Here is a 19302-nt window from a genome sequence, read left to right as displayed (position 1 = left end):
TATGTAAAGCCTGATAAAGTTGATGTCACTTGGGTCTGCATCCGTTGGGTCTAAAAGTAAGTTTGAACATGTGGGGATGGAAAACAAAGCCTACCAGACCTCAAGAGCAACCTACTCCCATCTCCAGTCACTTGAGGCTACATTAGCTGCTACAAGCAAAATCGACGTTCACATTGCATTGTGGGTGACAAGAATATAGAATAAAGGCATTTCTATGGATTGATTTAGAACTCTTTGAAAAAATATGTCCACCATGAGTCTGAGTGCACGATGCTTTCCAGATAAGTTTGAAAATATATGATGAAAATGTTCTGTAATAAATGTCAGGTCGTGGTTCATCATATAAATACATTTATTATTCACTCCCTTTATATTTCTTAATTCCTCTCTGCACCTGCTTTGATTAAAAAAAACTTGTGAACTTGCATCAACACTTGATTGTGTGGAATCACAATGAGAGTCACGTTTTCGCCTCACTGACAGACAGCTTAGCCGGGAAATCTGCACAACGCCTGGATACGAAATACAGTGGAGGACGTATGAATGTCAAACACAAAGACAAGGAAGATGAGATCAGAAATAGAACAAAGTTGAAAGTAGAAGATTAGGAATATCCTTTCAGAAAAGAAGCTGAACCTCTCAAAAGACAAAAAAAGAAGAAAAAACACTCCACTACCTGAAAAAGACTTTAGAGTATGCGAGAAAAGAGAATCCAGACATGAAGAAGCAGCGGTAAAGAGCTGAAGAAATATTAAGTTTACTTCCTCAGATGCTGCTAAAGAGCAACACGTACAGCTGCAAAAGCCTTCAAACATGTTCCTGTATTTCCACATATCCAGAGTTCACCTCAGCCGCTGGCCTGGGCTTCACCTCCTGCCTTTTTCCCTGATAAAGCAGAGTGGTATATGTGTCTGAGGATCATTTTAACTCATTGCCAGAGCCTTGATCGTTTCATCCTCAATGTCACTCTTCTGTTTGCTCATTTCTCAGCCCAACAAAAACACGTCTGATCAGCTGCGTTATAAGTTCTCCTTTTGAATTTGGGCTTAGAGTAAATAACCACAGCGAGGAGACGTCCTCATGAGGTCCGAGCTTTTCTGTTTGTTCACACTTGGTTTTAGATTACTTCTTAATGCAATCTACTTTTATTGACTTGCATATTGCAGCTTAGGGCTAAATAAGATTTTCTAATATTGAATTTCCTCTAATACCAATTCTATTTATATAAGTATATGCAGAGAACTAATCCACCAGCAGTGGTGGTTGTTGCTATTCATCTCCACAAATTATTAGTTATCTTAGTTAATTAATAGCCATTAGTAAACAACTGCAAATGCTTCAGGTACGTAAATTTGCATATGTATGAATGTAAATTTTCAAGTTGGGAAAATGTATTTCCATGACTGCTCCGAGGCTTTTGTTCGTGTGTGTGCACGCGTGGATGTGTGTGTGTGTATTCACTTGGTGTGTTGAATGCTGAGTGATGCTGTGCAAGTTTTTTTTTTTATTTCTTATGCAGCCTTGTAACATCTCCATCTATATTTAGATCAAACACACTCTTGATCTGAGTGTTCAGCTATTTCTCAGTGCGATAACAACCATCAGAACCATCACAGCACCGTCCTCTTTACCCAGCCAGAGATAAAGAAATCTTTCCCTTATGAGATTTCTCAGTAGCGCTACACACTATCACGCTACTGCTGCTTCTCGTCGTCCTTGCAATCATTTATTACCTTCCAAAAGGATTTATGTGTGGTAGAACGGCAGTAAAAAAAAATCTGTCTGTAATTTAGTTCTAGTCATGTATCAAGTGCAGATACGTAGAAAAGTAGAGCCGCTCTTATAACTTACGACTGCCAACAAGAATTCACAAAATGTTTGTAGTTTCCAGAACAGATACGTAAAGTCATTCACCATAATAACTAACACTTACGAAACTAATGAAGAACAATAAAGAGGTTAGTGGCTGACATTTTTTAAATTTAACACTTCAGCTGTCTTCAGAGTACTGTACATCCAAAATAAGTTCAGCAGTTTCAAATATGGTCACTTAAGGAAAAAAAAAATCTGGGGCGCGTAGCCAGCAGGGCTATTTGGCTGCAACTGGAAGTATTTCTCCATTAGCTCCCATTCACATTCTGACTAATTATATACATGAGTCTGGGCTGAGAAGCTCACGCTGCATTCTGGCACGCTATAAAAACACCATTTGAGCCAACAAAATACCACTTCTGCCTCGAATTAATCAAGCCTCCTTGTAAATATGGATGTTTAGCCACATTAGATGCCACTCTACTACTGTCTGGCTTCTGGCACACTAAGCAAAAAATATTCATAAAGCACATCTAGAGTTATCATTCTTCCTGTTCCTCTGGTACCTTATCACCTGTGTGTATCAGCCTTCTTATAGATAAAAAAAAGGAGGGGCACTCCATCTCCAGAGGCAGGCCTTATCTCACCTTAGGGCCAATCATCCCCCTGAGACATCACGGTGACAGATCTATTGCCCAATCAAGACACACCCCCACTGCACTAATAACACCGCCGCCACATCCAGTGGTAATCAAATACCTGCTACCGATGAACCATGGCTGGTGTTTGCGTGTGTGCACGTGGCAGTCTGAGTAGATATGTATGTGTGTTTGTGTGCATGTGATCAATAGCCAGTCTCTGGTGTGGGAGTAGAAGAGGAATTAGATATCAGATGAGGGTTCAGGGGTCATTCCTTCCTGTGTCTTCACTATTATAAATCCATCTGCTGTTTCTTTTTTAACACATCAGCTGGTATCTCTTTTTTTTTTTTTTTTTTAACTCATCAGCTTTTGTCTCCCCTTTGATTATTGTAATCTGTAACGCACTACATATGTTGTTTTCCCCACGTGTTAAGTGCATTATTTTTATTTCTTGCCTATTATGAATAGCCAGAAATACTACGTTTGTGTATTCAGAGTCCTCACTGGCTGCTGTTCAAGAGGCATTTTGGAATTTGTATGTTTTGATTTTTCAGTCACCCTGTGAAGAAGTAATCATGCACTAGGGATAAGTATTTTTATCATGACTAATATCATGGGATGCTTAACCCTCTTGCAAACAACCCTCTCCTGGTCCTTCACTTGGAGATTTAGGATGATGAGCCAGGCATATGCTGTGCTGAACTAGGCCTACAGTGAATGTGTCTATATCTGCTGCTCATAATGACACAGATGTGGCAGAGACTAAATCTGACAGAACACACAAACAGTGTAAATTGTCACAAAATCTACTTTATTGTTTTCCAAGATCAAAAAGAATCAATATCTTGAGCAGAACTAACCCAGAGAACAGTACGTTGTATAACAGAGCTGGTTCACATCAAACTGTGATGGTGGTAGAAAGTGTTTTACTACAACATTAAACAACTAATAACAACTGAAACAACACATCTAACGATCTTGTGAAAATGTGAACTAACATTACAGAAACACATTTCTGTCATACATACAGGAATGATGGTGACAACAAAGTATTTAGAAACTAAAATTCCACATCAGTATAATTACTACTGATGATGCTGCTGATGTCAGGTGAACGTCACCATAGACTATCATTGCTAGGCATGATGATGTCATTTTGACCTCAGCCTGGTCTGTCATACGATTGGTCAAAAGTGACATCAATGTTCATGGAAAGGGGAACACATGCACAACCAAACACATACATCCTATAGCTTCTTAATATAAAATGACAACCAACTGAGCACTTAAATGTGCATACTAAAATCTACACAAACACACACATACACATGCTGTATAAATGCACACTTGTGCCATTATGTTGAACAGCATGGTGGGTGTATGCCAAGATGTGTCTTGCTGCTGACAGCCAGCGAAAGGCTCACCTGATGCCCAGCCACCTGCCATCTGTCTGCTGAATAATACCGTTTGCCTGCTATACTACAGGGACAGACATGAATACACCTGTCAAATATTTAAAAAAAAAACACACACACAGCAAAATGCATAAATTCACAGGTTCCAGCTACACACAGCTTGTAGAAATAAGTGCCTCTGGGTGGCCGATGCTATCTGATTATCTGTGCTCGGCCAAAGGACACAGAGAGGATTCAGTACTAATGCGCGGAAGCAGTTGGGAAGAATGGAAGGAAACACAATACTTGCCTCTCTGTGAGTAAGCATACAGGAAATACTGTTCACTAATTAGAGAGCAGGTAATTCAGCATAAGCAGCACTTTTTTTTCCTTTTTTTTTTGGCCAACAGACAACAGTGACTCCTGCTGCATTCAGGATCCTGTAGCTGGTTATGCTCATCTGCAGATTTGCAAATGATTTGATGTATTTCTAAGAGAAAGGACTTGATTTTTCACCTCACTTCACTCAAGCTAAAGCTGTGCTGTAAAATACATTCCCACATTTAACCTGGTGATGCCAGAAAGCTGCTCTGTGTGAAGATGATCAAAGCGGACACTTGTGACCAAGAAACCCCGGCCTATTCAACTCATATCTCAATTCATTCCTATCGTAAAGCATTAAAAAAAACTGATGAGGTTCTTCTCAGTATTATATTCAATTCAAGCTAAGGCCAAGGCTACACATGCACAGCAACCGATTTCTGAACATGATGATAGGAGAAGCAATCAGAGGGGGTGGAGGGGGGGATGACACAGGCTGAACTGAATGTATTTCAAGGTTACCCTATAGCGCTCATCAAGACATCATAATAAGCATGTGATTTCAGTCTTTGAATGATCTGAAAGGCATTTACTGCACGGTGCATGTCTAGGGGGGCTGGTTGAGGAGGAATAGCCAGCCTCTGAGGTTGGGGGGCGGGGAGATGGGCCACATTTTTTTTTCCTTCCTTGGACCGGCGACACATTTTTGCTCGGCAGAATAGGCGACAAATTTACACAAATATTCGTTTTGTTGTTTCTCAGCAGCAGCACCATGGTGATGGGCTGTTATCTCCCAAAAATATCACATTTGCAAGAGCGCAAATGAGCGCTGGAGGGCGGTCACTGTTGCTGCTAGAGACAGGTGTCTGTGTAAATACCGATATCGATTCCGTTTTACGATCATTAAAACACTATTCTGCACACATTCTCCGTCGATCAATCCGCCACGAAAATCTGCTCCATTCACAAAACCCCGGTGATTTTTTTTTACGCGCTTTTTGGTTGGAGGGGGGGGGCGGGTAGGCTACGTTTAATCAAAACGCCGAGTCCTGCGTTGTGACTTGATCAAGATCCGAACTTGCTTCAGCAACAGACAATAGCTTACACACTCCCCGTTTCTTCTCTTTCTACCCCCACGGCAGCCACGCAAGCCTGGCGCACACTTACCGCGACGGGATGAGGCGATATTCCGGAGGAAAGGCGAATCCATTGAAGAAAGAAAATGAGGAGATAAGGGCGAAAGGAAGCCGCGAGCACTCCCACTACTACTTGTACTACTACTCCATCGGTTCAGTGAAAGCCACCGCTCTCGGTTTGTGATGGGGATCACGCAGCGTGTGAGCGCATGAGGATGGATGCTGTGCCTTGTCGGAGGGGGGCGGGGACAAGACGCGTACTCGGGTCCAGTGGAGCGTATTTAATTCTGTGTAGGGACCTTGTGTTACAAGCGAGTCGGCTGTCTAGCCCGCATATTTCCCAGCCAGCCTGCCCTATAGACCCCGGGGTCCCGCTCACACTATCCCTTTATTTTATTTTATTTTTACCCTCCCTTATCTCAGAGAGGCAGCTCGAGGTTCATAATGATGCTTCATATTCATGGAGCTCCTCACGTGCACAGATAGACAGGCTCAGTGGTTTGCTGAGCTGTTGTGTGTGTATGGCACACTGAATATTCAAGGTGATAGCATTGATTTCAGATTTCATTCAACATGATCTGAGATGTATTATAATCAATGTCAAAAATGTATCTTTAACTAATTACTTGAATTATGTTTTCAATAACTCTCAGTTACACAATTATGGGACATTTTAATATAGGCCTAAAGAGATGATTATATTATATTATAAAAGGGGACACAAGTCCAAAGAAGGACAATAACCCACTGGAGCAAAATGATATACTCTAGCTATGGAATTGTAAGCATTGAGTAAGTAAGCAAGTAAAATCACCTCCATGCTGTTTTACATCTCCTCTCTCTGAAGTTCTGGTAACAACATATCAATGAGCCAATCAGAGGGGAGGAAGCTCTGGGCCTGTCTTCTAATTGGCTGAATATATAGCAGATTTAAGGCAAATACTTTGAGAAACCAAATCCTGTGAGTTTGAATGATATGGACGGGGCTTGGGACAGGCTGAGGTGACTGTTGTCACATCACAGACAAAACGATCTCTTTCTCGTTTTTCAAGAACTGCTAGTGTCTAGTGTAGTGTTCATTTGGGCCTGTTCTCACTAGATGGAGAGGTTTGTCACTCTGTTAAACCCAACTAGTGATGATCACTGACCTAAAATTGGATTTCTCAGCTCTACATCTGAGACAACTTAGTGTCAAAGTCATAACTTCACTGGTATCACACATACTATTTGAGTATGTGCCTCTCCAGTCTTTCTTTATATTCTGAAGCCACTACAATATATGTAGGATTTCAATATTCTCACTTTGGTCTCATCTGGTGGTAGAATTGTACCGTTTTGATCCAAAGCTACAGAGAATGAATGAGACCAAAACAAGACATGTACAATAACATAATCACAGGAGTGTTCTTGAGCTGTCATATCAAGCCACAATACAAATGGTTTAAGCACCCACACAAGGATTTAAGGAATATTTCCAGTGGAACAAGCCAACTGTCATCTCAGTCTCCCCTCTTTTCTTCAGCTAGTTGTTGCTCTACCTTATTGCATAATATATCATGTCTCAAAGAAATGTTTTCATCCCCACTCCCACCTCTGTGGCTCCCGCTAGTTGTTAGCTTTAGCCCTGCGAACGCAGTAGTGCTGCCAAAACTGGGACAGACGAGGGAGACCAGGGTGTCCATCTCTGCAACAAGAAATTACTGAAGAAACACTGGTGTGTTCAGTGATCTAGATTCAGAGAGCACGGTACATTACACCCTGCGCTCAGGCTCCCCCTCTTTCCAATCCTCTGCTTTTTCTGCCCACTTCTTTCACTCCTCCCTACATCCCTCCTCCTCCGTGGCCTTCAGTCACATCAACCAAACTGAGCAGAAAAACTGATATTACTGTAAAATCATAAAAAAACGTGCAGTCAGCACGAGTTATAATTAACAATAGAGATGAAGCGGTCTGAGGATGTGAGATGGCTAAAAGTGGCACCAAATCTGGGCCCATGTACCTGATCTAAGACAATCAGACTCAGGACCAGGGGGGGGATTGCTGGGTATGAATTATAATTTTCTTCTTTACATACCACTTTACATCAAAGTTACGCCGCGTCTACAATGAAGGCATTTGCATGATCAGCTTGTTAGTGGAGCAGCAGCACCGTGCGTGTCTGCACAAGCTGCGTTCACAATAATGAGCTGTGGGTCATCTGTATTTTAGAAGCATCCGGATCCTGATACACAACCACTGTAATTATGCACATAAAAAAAAATACTGTTGGTCAGAGATGAGGTGAGTGATGCACCTAGAGGTGTGAGTAATGTGAGGCAGCTCCACAGGTCAAAGATTTTGAATCTAAACCTGACGTAGCCCGTGAAAAAGCACCTCCAACCCGATGTGCATGCATTGTTTTTAAAGCTGATCCCTATAGACCCAAGGATGGTTAGACCCTATCCAAATTATGGTCGGCCCAACAGACAAAACACTGACAGCAGCCTGATGCTCCAGCGATTAATGAGCAGCCCCAGTCAAAAACAGTAGCACTGAGTAATTTTTCTCTGGAGCTCACAGTTCACACTCTCCATCTGCCTGGTTTTTCCCATGTGATGATTATGTAATCAGAGCTGATACATGGCACCGTCTGCTCAGGTCCACTCAGGTATTAGATGTATCAACCAAGTGTACGACAAAATTACATTAACATACTGTCAACTTGTTTTGGAGGAAACCTCACCAATGCACAGCTAAGTCGAGCTACAGTATGCTCATAGCTCGAGTTGGGCGTCTCATCGCTATTCTGTTCTTGTCCCAGGTTACATGCAATGGGGAAAATCTAATAGTTCATGGAAACATGTCCGCCTCCTCAACATAGGCCCAATTCCAATCCGACCCCTCACGGACTCACTGACTTAGAGGCGCGTTCACGGGAAGTCCGTGAGTGTGTGAGGGCTGTTCCGTTGTCAGATCATCAAGTCAGTGAGTCAGTGAATGAGCCCTTACTGCCCCCTTACCGTAAGTCAGCACCGATGCTGACTTTGGGTAGGGGAATTACCCACAGTTCATAGCGTTGTGAAGTCAAACACATGAGATGCCGTCGGAACGCAAGTGTTAAAAAAAAAAAAAAGTAAATTAACACACGTAGTCAGAGAGAGCTCCGCCGCTCTCTTTATTGTTAATGGACAAGAGCAACAACCAAAAAAAAGAAAGAAAGAAAAAAAAAAAAAGAGAATAAGTTTACTGTCAGTATTAACGTGCAATTTGTGATTATTGATGATGATTTGATCAGATCTGATCCAGGAACATTTTGTTTTGAGTCCGTCCACCTCACACACCTTGTGCGTATTGAAAGTACAGTAAATTGTCGGCCCAAGACCGGAGTCAACAACATGTTGTTGTCAAGGTAACGTGTCGTGAGAGTGGGTAAGTGCTGTTCCATTCATGTTTACAGCATCTGGACCCTCACAGACTCTCACACTCTGTCACTTGAGCTGACGTCACTTTAGTCAGTGAGGGTTCAGGGCTTATCACCTAATAAACAAATGACAGTTCTCATCGACTAACCCGACTGGACGTGCTGGTCTGGGCCGTGTTGTAAATAATATACAAATATAAATAAATGACTCGGGTCAGGTCAGGCCCTCTTTTTTTTTTTAAACACACCTTCTTGCTGGTTGTACTGTGTGTTGTTTATATGAAATGCTCTGTATCGGTGCTGGCGTATCAGGCCAGGTGCATTTCTGGGCCGTTTGGGCCAATTTCTATGCTACACTTTGTGCCATCACTACTGTTGTGAGATGCATTGTGCAGTTTCAGTGAGATTAAGTCGATGCATGCAGAGAAAACCTGTCTCCAATCACATTATCTGGGTGTCCCGTCTTAGTCGGACTAACGCGTTTACATGCACTTACAGTTGTCCCGCTATAGACGGATTAAAGGAGACATACTGTATTATGCCCCTTTTTTATAATTAAAATAGTTCCCAGGTGTCTGAAAGACGTGTGTGACATGCTTTGGTCAAAATACCCCAAGAATCAAACATCACAGCTCTCTTTTCATCCACTCAAATTAGCCCTGTTCAGAACGGCTGGTTTCAGTGCCTGCCCCCCCCCTACCGGTACAGGTACTCACAGGTAGGGGTGGTATTAAGGCCCCCACATACTCAGGCGCATTGTGCGCGTACTGTGAGCAGCGCGGACTCTGTGCGCACTGTCCACGGACGTTTGAGCTTTCATAGTCGGGCGTACGGTGTCACATTAAAAACTGGTCGATGTGAAGATTTCCCGCCGAGTAGTCTATTGTGTGACACCGAGTCCGCGGAGTCCGCGCGGTCGTAAATATTGAGCTTTGCGCGGACGGGTCTGGCGGACGTCTGCTTTGGGTCCGCACTGAGTCCGCCTCGAGTACGCGCGGACGTCCGCGGAGTCATGTACGCCCGAGTATGTGGGGGCCTTTATGCAAATTTGAAAACTAGAGGGAACAGTTCATAAAACCACATGGATTTCAACCTATGAGCCTGGAAATTTAGATTTTTTTTTGTCAATTCAAAAGCCTTAAAAGTGATATTTCCATTATATGTCCCCTTTAAGGCCTTAATTTGTTTTTTTTCAAGTGTCGCGTAAACATACGTATATATTGTTTTGGAGTATAGTATTTTTTGTATAGTAGATGTTTCATTTGCAAAGTGTAGGACTTGGGCACCAGAGTCCAGGGTTCACTTCCAACAGAGGCACTATGGATACACTTTTGGAAAGATTATGTCTTCTGTCTTATCAATGTGACGCAAATAACACGCAAAGCATGACTTTTCTCCAGTAACACAAGTGCACATGCAGAGAGGGACTCATTCATGCTTCATGCTAGTTATTACAAATGGATATTGTAGGAATGTATGGAACATTTTGTAACTTAGTTTGTTTTAAATATTTATATGTAACTCTAGAGGACAGGGCTGGACATACTGATGCACTGACTTGAGAGCTGCAGCTCTATAGCAGGATCCTACCGAGGGAGAGTGAATGGAATTTGGGCCAGGCTGGTGGGCCTGTGAGAAAATACACCACCAGCAATATTTGTAGAATTCGATCTGATGGAATTAGTCAGTGAGGAAATGGAGATGTTATGTTTTCTTAGTCATGACAACCTTGCTTCAAATCTGCATTTCGTTCTTCTTTTGATCTGGATTTCATAATGTAAGATAACTCTCTAATCTTTTTCATCTTCTCAGCTCCGCTCAGCTGCTCTGAGAGAAGGAGCACAGTTAAAACATACAGGAAGCCAAGTTCACCCTGTTAATGTCTATTTTTCCCCTGATGAGACAAAATATTTCGGAAAACTCCAGTTCCCAAGCTTCCCCCACTGGAATGTCTGCTGTGGGAAAGATTCATCAAGTTGTTTGTGTTTACTAATACTTTGATGGCACTCTCAGCAGAAAGTGTTTACACATGGAAATGAATGTGTTGCTCCTGTAGGTTGATTTATGGAAGGCATCCTGTTTATAAATGTGATATGCGGTTAGTTATTCTGCCAGAGACTTCAGGGCAGTGAAGCTTATACTGCAAGACTTCAAGAAAAAAAGGGAATTAAAAGACCCTGGGACCAAGTAGCCAGATGTTACAGCGTCTCCAGTTGTTCTGCGTTAAGCAGCCTTGAATATAACAGGGCAAGAGCTTGCCCAGTCCAGCTGCTGTCCTGGGGGAGTTGAGAAGTCTTGTTGACAAAGAGAGGTCAAATGAGAGACACTCAAACAAACAGCTGAGCCGCAAGCACACAGACTGCTCAGTATAATGGCAGCATGCACATCTTGACTTAGCAGACTTTGTGGTACAAACAGTGGACAGGTAAAAACTGTTTGACGCACTAATAAATTGCTGTTCCTCCCTGCTGCTACATGATGACAGCAGACATGCAGTAATTAGATCCCCTGTGGGTGTCACAGGTTGATGTAAAAGTCTCCCAACCCAACAGTGTTTTGCTTATTTTGTATATCTTTGCAGGGTTGTGCATCTCTTTTTAGCTTTGATGTGTATATTGCTGTGTGCTTTTCGGTGGTTTGTTAATCTCATTGGTCATTTTGTGTCGCTTTATTGTAATTTTGTGTCTCTATGCGATCATATTGTATCTCTTTGGTGGTCATATTGTGTCTGTGGTCATTTTGCATCTCTTCATGGTCCTTTGTATCTCTTTGTAGTCATTTTGGATCTCTTTGTGGTTATTTTGACTCTGCTGGTCGTCCTTTTGTGTCACTTTGTGGTCATTTTGTGTCTCTCATATTGTGTCTCTTGGTGGTCATATTGTGTCTGTGGTCATTTTGTATCTTTTCATGGTCCTTTTGGATATCTTTTGAGGTCATTTTAGGTCTCTTTGTGGTCCTTCTGTGTTCTTTTGTAGCAATTTTTAATCTCTTTGTGGTCCTTCTGTGTCGCTTTGTAGTAATTTTGTCTCCGTTTTTGGTCATTTTGTGTCTCTTTAGGGTCATTTTATATCTCTTTGTGATGGTTTTTGTATCTCTTTGTCATAATTTGATTGGCATCTCTGTATGAAATGTAAACAGTCACTTCAAACAAATCCTCCTTGCCTGTTGAGCTTCTATTTGGCTGCATTTCCAGGAGCTGTATATCAGCATTTTACCTCCAATTGTCCCATCTGATACATGTTCAACAAAAGGAGTCATTTCACTATCAGGCCTTTGTTCTACATCCATACGGTTGCTCCAGGGACTGAACACACATGCACACACACAGCAACGGATATCAGCTTTCACTACATCATCTAGGGTACACACTTGTCAACTCACATACTGTATGCCAGGCATTATTATCTCCATCTCCCAGAGAAGCTCCGCACCGACTCGACATCACAGTGTCAAGTTTCACCTAATATAAACAGAGAAAAGCATATTGGAGAGGCACACAATAACAAGACTCTGTTTTATTAATAACCACACCCAGTGATGCATAGTGATATACCAAAATCAATGCAGACTAAACTAAAATATTTATCATGATGAGGTTGTGCCTTTAATTTATCACCTTAAAATCCACATTCAGCGACACTGTGTTCAATTTTCAAATTGTAACTGACCCAAAAAGAGGTAAAAGTGCAAAGTCATTTTCATATTATTGCCAGATAATCAGCACAATCATGACAGAGGAAATTAATCTTTGCATTATAAATGGCCATGGTGTATTTTCTGTCGTCCAGAGTCTCTGCTGCTCTAGCTACATTTTGGGAGATGAATAATAGTCACACTCCAGATCAGCAGTTTGCCGGCTGCCATGACTCCTCTCTCTGGCACTCAGTTTAGTGTCTCAGTGGGTTTCAAAAGACTCTTTCTCCCTCTTTCTCCCCACTGTACTCTATTTGAATAAGTGGCTGAATTTGTGCAACTATCTGGTTATTGATGGAGCTTCAGAGCTGTACTGAGACTACTGTTTGAGCCCATGAGTATCCATGTGTGTGTGTGTGTGTGTGTGTGTGTGTGCATGTGTGTGTGTGTGCATGACCCATTATTCGAGAAGCTTATTGATCGGAGGGTGTTTGGTTTCTCGGCGGCTCCTAAAGCGGTGGGCTCGTTTCCATGGTAACATGACAGGCTGGCCGCGAAGCACCGGCCTTGGCTGTGATTAGTGTTGCTGGAGAGACTTGCAAACGGCCAGTCACTCTCCCTCTCCCTCTCCCTCTCCCTCTCTTTCTCTCTCACTCACTCACACACACATGCACACACACAGACCAGACAATGGAAAGGTTTTTTATGTACTACCATTTGTCTCTTGCACTTTTTCCCCATTGGTTTCCTATTTCATGTCACAACTGGAAGTAATGTGTAGAAAACAGATCACCTGACAGTAACTTGACCACAAGTACCGTACATTAAAAGCTGCAAATGTAAAACTGATATGCATCCCCCTGAGAGCTACTAGCAATGAAGTGTTACTGTATGTTAATTAACAGCAGCCATGGGTTTCACAGGGATGCCTGTCTGTTCATGATTTTTTTATTTGTCTGCCGAGAGCCCACCAATTGTCTGTCACTGTCCCCTGTAGCGCTGTCATCTTTTAACTTTCTGGGAATATGAGAAAGCAATGGCAGAGCTTGCAGCATGATAAGAAAAAGTAAAGTCCACATACCAACAAAAGCTCCAGAGCAATAATTTATTATCACCCAAAAGGGGGGAGTGACATTTCAGGTTCTGTCTGAGGAAGGGTTTTCAACCCGAAACGTCACTCCCCCCCTTTTGGGTGATAACAAATTATTGCTCTGGAGCTTTTGTTGGTGTGCGGACTTTCCTTTTTCTCATCATTTACTTGTTTTGTCCGGCACCCAGCGTTTAGATTTAGGGATGTGCGTGCTTTTTCTATTTTTTCAGAGCTTCCAGCATGCACAAGAAAGGTAGCATTCTGCACTGAAACATAGAATACATGAAATGATTTTGGCATGTGCACGCATGCGAGATTGCCTGTTTGTAGCCAGTTCAAACCAACAGGATTGATTTTGATCACACTTGTGAGACCATTTTTTTTGTCCAAACTAATAAAAGTTTATATTTGTGAACAGAAGGCCAACATACAGCTAGTTGCTAAATGAGTGCAATGGTTTCACCATTTAATTTCCTTTGTCAAGGGATCAGAACCAGTTGGAGCAAATATGAATTTGCATCAACCGGAACAGGGATTGTAACTCCACATAGTATTTGTCCAAATAATTTTAACCACTATACATTTTATTATGAGCATATCTCCCATCCATTGGCTGTACTGCTCATTTGTGCAAGGTTGTGGCGGTGCCAGTCCTGGCAGACATGGGGCAAGGGCTTGGTACCCCCTGGACAAGTCTATAAGCAATTTATTTTGCAAATCTATATATGATAATATTTTAACCAGACATTTACTTTATGGATGAATTAATAATTATTTCAATGCAGTGTTTTGAATCCACTAAACATTTCTCAAATAGCATGTCTCTATGTATCATAAAACACCACTGGTTGGGGTCAGGGGTAAGGTTAGGTTCAGGGTAAGGTTAACAGGCAAACATGTCGATGGGGGAAACGGTCTTTGCATCGCCTGCAATCTACTCCTGGTAACCTGGAAACCAAAATAAAACTCAGACCAAAATAACACAAGAGACATTCAGAAACACAAATTCACTAAGTGTTTTGGCCACTTAGGGCCAGTGGCAACACAAAGGAAACACATAATTAACATTTATCATCATATTCAACTGATGTGCGTTTACGAAGAGTTGCTTACGTACACATCCAGAAGACTCAGAGCAGCATTAGCATTCATTCCAGGTAGTGCTTGTGTCCACCCAACCAATATTCATTCTCCTTTAAGCTACTATTTGGGTTTGTTCACCTGAAGGAAATATCCGTCTCTCCTGCTGTTGAATTCTTTATCTGTCTGCTGTCAGAACTTTTTTTTTCTCCTCTGACTGAACCTAAAAGTTTCAGCCATAAAACCAACACCAGTTGTAAGTAAATCTCCCCTTAAGGTCCAAAGAAATGCTGCCTGGGTCACTTTGAGTGACCTGTCTCACACACATGTAGTTACTTGATACACTGTCGATGTGAATATATTGTTTGTAGGATTTTTACTGCACTTATACCTATTAAACATTAACCAGAAATACTAAAAGCACAATGCCCATCTTCATTTGTCGAAATGGAAATGCAAGGAAACATGTTGCACTCACTGACACTCATTCATACTGACTAGCACTTACTGCATACTGCTCAGATGAGGTATTAGTCATTATGTTTGTCCAAAACCAAAGTTCACACACAGGCACAAAAAACATGCATCCACAAACAGTCTGTATTGTGTGGTAGTCATGCTGATCTGCTGCTATAAATAACTTGGCTTAGGAGGTTGTCGTGGCAACCAACAAACTGATGCCAGGGTGGGAACGCTGAGCCACTTGAAGAAAAAGCAGATTCAACCAAGGGACGAGCAGAGAAAAAGGGAGGATGTGAAGAAGAGAGGAGAGGGATGGGAACAGAAAAGGAGGTGGTGAAAGATTCCTGAAGATGTGAAAGGGCAACATACAGTGGAGAGAGAGAAAGAGAAAGAAGTGAGAGGAGGGATGAGAGGAAGGGGAAAGATGTAAATAATGAGAGAGGGAGAAGAGAGGGCTGAGGAGAGAAGATAGAGATGTACTGTAGAGAACATACAGAGTGGTAATGAAATGCAAGTGAAAGGGATATGAGACGGGGGTGAAGAAGAAGGACTTGGAGGAAGATCAAGAGGAATGGGAACGGGGCCCTGGGAAGAAGGGACAACTAAAAAGGAGAGGGTAGCATGAAAAAGTAGAGGAAATAAGGACGAAGAGAGGGAAACATGGAAGGAAGGTGATCGAAGGTCGGTCGTTGGAGACACGTTATCAAAAGCATCCTATTTAGTCCAGTGCTAAAAAACTGTAAACACAGTTTAGGGCAGTTGTTGAAGTGCATGGTCGCAGTTACTTCAGACAGTCAATGCTTATTATATGATCTATTTATTTTCATTTATTTACTTTGCAGTTGTACTCAAGGTATTGAAGTATTGAATGGAATTTGAGTAGAGAAATGGTTGTCTGTCAAATGTCTGTCAGATTTTTTCTGTGGTTTGTTCATTATTAGGGAACCTTGTTGTTTGTTCTTGTTGTGTCATGTACAGTATAAATGTGTGTTTCTCATGTGTATATGTGAATGTATGTTTCTTATGTGTAGATGTGAATGTTTATGTGTATGTTGTGTGTATGTTGGACCCCAGGAAGAATAGCCGATGCTGCTGCAGGTGCTAATGGGGATCATAATAAAGAAAAGAAAGAAAAGAAAGGACATATATATACATATGATCTCGGTTGTTGTGGACTAGGACAAGGTTTGTTCCAGATTTGTTTAATTAATAAAGTGACTCACATACAACAGTGTTTGGGGAAAGCTCCTTTTGTCCCAGCATGACAATGGCCCTGAATGGAATGCTTTTCACAACCATAAAAATGTTTGTCTAAATTTGGCGTTGAAGAACTTGACTGACCTGACCTACCCCGAACATCAAGTCAACATCTGTGTCGACTTCACTGATGCTTTAGTGCCTTTTTCCAGAAGAGTGGAGGCAGTTACAGCAGCGCAGCAACACCAACGCTTTAAAACAACATATTCAGGCTGCACTGGTTGAGCGTAAAAAATGTCCATAATACCTTTTGCCAGTGTGGGATGTTAAAAACACAACCTGCTCGCACTAACAAGAGGCTCTGTCCCACATTATTACCCCTCCCGACAACCTCCTCCCCCTTTATTGGCCAGGCCGGACAGATGCTGGTGCTGCTGACCTAGACTCTTGTCTGCCTCTGACTCCCAGACTCACACAACGGCTGTCTGGCTTAATATGTGGTGTTCGGTTGTGTGAACAGACACTAATGCTGACATGAAGCTTTAACAGGATCACAGAAAGGGGGGTGGGGGGTCACAGCTGGGAGAGGAAAGGGTGCCGAGGGCAGGATTAATGTGTGAGAGGGGGCGATAGGGAAGCAGGAGATGTTTAAATGAGTGGTAAAAAATCATAGAGGAGGGGTCAAAGGGGAGCGAGGGGCAGGAGCACGGGGCAGCTGAAGTGTATATGAAGGAAAAAAGATGCTGGGAGATGTGTTTGGAAAAAACAGAGCTGGGACATTCAGGGAAAATGTGGGCTTACGGAAGCGAGAGAAGGGGGTGCAGAGAGGATTAGTGAGGCAAGACAAAAGCCCAGTGCTGCGGAGGGAGCTGAGGCTTTTCATCTACATCCACCATAAATCATCACACCCATTCTGTGGCAATTTTTCCTCTGTCCTGCCTCACTCTATTTATCCATTTGATCATAAACACAGCTGGTGGAAAATCCTCTGTTGATGTTGTTGTTATTGTTCGCATCTGTTCGTACATATCTCCTCATTCGTCAGTTTCTTTCCACCTCTCCGACTCCGTCCGTGTCTTTCCACCTCCCGTGCATCTCTGCATGGCTCTACATCTCCATCTCTCTCACTGTGCATCCATTTGAAGGCAGCAGAGGAGGATTTCCCCTGGAGAAATCCCACAAGAGTGAAGGCCTCCAGAGTGCGCCTCATTTTTTTTTTTTACAACAAAAAACACAAATAAAATCACTCAACTCAAACTTTTGCCTCGGAGCCATGATGTTAATATATTGTGTGTCCAACTTTCAAACAAAGCATGCGGGGACATTGAGGCAAACGGCTATTACTGTGAATCTGTCATCTCAAATGTCTTCTTTAAGCTGTCCTCTGGTTCCAAAGCTTGAACTATACATACAAAATATGGGAGGATTCGATGTGGGAAAACATGCAGTCTAGATTATAGCCTCCTTTCTAACAGTCTTAGTGGTGTTCGGCGCTTTCCACAGTCCTTCTAAAGGAAAGAAAACAGGCGGAGAATGCCAGCTTTTAGTGCTGATGCCACATTTACTAAACACATTCAATTACAGATTTAGGAAAAAATAAATAATTCACTCTGAAAGAAACAGAAACATGAGCCCAGTCCTATTCATCCACGGGTATTACACAATTTCAGCACAATGAGCACGGAGCTTGACAAAATACGGTGGCCCAGTTTTTGTGTCTATCAAAACAAGTATTGCTGCAAATTAAAAAGCCAATAATCAACTTTTTGTACTTTTGGTGACCTGTAGGAGTAAGTCCACTCAGATGCAACAGAAGTTTCCTCATGCCACAGATTGAAGCCGCACTGATTCTGGGTCTGTGAGCGGCGAGGATGATCAGATGTCACCTCTTGAGGTGAACAGTTCCAGCTGAAAGGGAGCAGATGTTTCTCTGAGAAACATGAATGGGGTTATGATGTCACCCGAGGATGGATTTAAATGGTTGCCATGGCAACGTCGATTTGGCTATAGACTTTGAGACACTAATTGACATGCAAAAAAAAACAAAAACAGTTTTGGGTCTTTCTTTCATTCCCTAAACTGTACTTCACTCAAGGCTGAAATTTCATCTAAGCCTTCATTATTCATGTCTTCATTTCAAAGCCAAATCCCAGATCTGCAGTCACCTTCTCTTCTTAATAAACTCTCATCCTATGATTAACCAAACCTCAGGCAAATTAATCATTATTCTAATCTGTAATCCGTAAACCCAGAGTCTGGACCAAAAATAACTCTCTAAAAATGTGAGGAGCAGCGGCGGCGGCGGCGGCATGATGTCCTCAAAACACAGATCCCACTCAGCTTTTCTAGTCTTGTGAGGACACTAGTATGGAAACACACTGGCACATTCTGGCACACACAAACGTGCAGAAGAAGAAGAAAAAAAACACACACTCTGTCACACACTTTAGTGCATTTTCACACATACGCCTAAGGGTGTTCTCTCACAAACTCTGTACCATGTGGTCTGACCTATACAATGTCAGAGGATTAAACACATGCGCACACGCACACATATACGTGATACAGACACACAAAGGTGAGTTGTGCGGCCTATTTGTGTGATTAAATCATTGTTGTAAGGTGGAGGAGGCGGCATTCATCTCCATTAGAGACTCAGAGGGTTGAAAGCTCATGGAGGCACTGTGACTCAACATACACACGCACACACACACACACACACTGGGGACACAGAGAAGCAAACACATTAGTAATGGAGTTTGCTCAGGGCACTGAAGTGTCCAACACAGAAATATAAAAATGTGAAAATATCCAAATACTCTTATGTTTATGCGTTTGTTTGTTTGAGTCGATTCTGCTTTGTAAATTTGCACACTTGGCACAAGTCCCACATATCTGGACCTCAAGTGTGATACAAACTATTATCCACACCAGAAGTGTCATTTATTGCTGGCCATAGCAGAAATGTGAGGATAAATAATGTAGACTTACATCTGCAGGAGATAAATAATACAATATACAAGCCTTTGTTTCCTCTCTTTCCTCTTCAAGCACCTACAACCTTTTCTTCGTCTCATGCCCTCTTGTGTTTTGTCACCTCGCCTCTGCTCTCCTCTGCTCTCCTCTGCTCTCCTCT

At 42.3% G+C, this 19302-nt stretch overlaps 1 protein-coding gene across 1 annotated transcript in view; it reads right to left on the bottom strand.

Moving 5' to 3' along the window:
- plppr1 (phospholipid phosphatase related 1) overlaps positions 1 to 5466 on the bottom strand; it is a gene marked incomplete at its 3' end in the record, with an annotated part of 58118 nt that extends 52652 nt beyond the window's left edge. Inside the window, exon 1 of the mRNA XM_083983295.1 lies at positions 5336 to 5466. The remainder of the gene's footprint in view (positions 1 to 5335) is intronic.
- Positions 5467 to 19302: the final 13836 nt, after the last annotated feature.

This window comes from Trachurus trachurus, assembly GCF_905171665.1.
Source record: "Trachurus trachurus genome assembly, chromosome: 12".
Taxonomy (NCBI): domain Eukaryota; kingdom Metazoa; phylum Chordata; class Actinopteri; order Carangiformes; family Carangidae; genus Trachurus; species Trachurus trachurus.
Note: the sequence above shows the minus strand (reverse complement) of the source record. Positions and strands in the feature narration are given on the sequence as shown.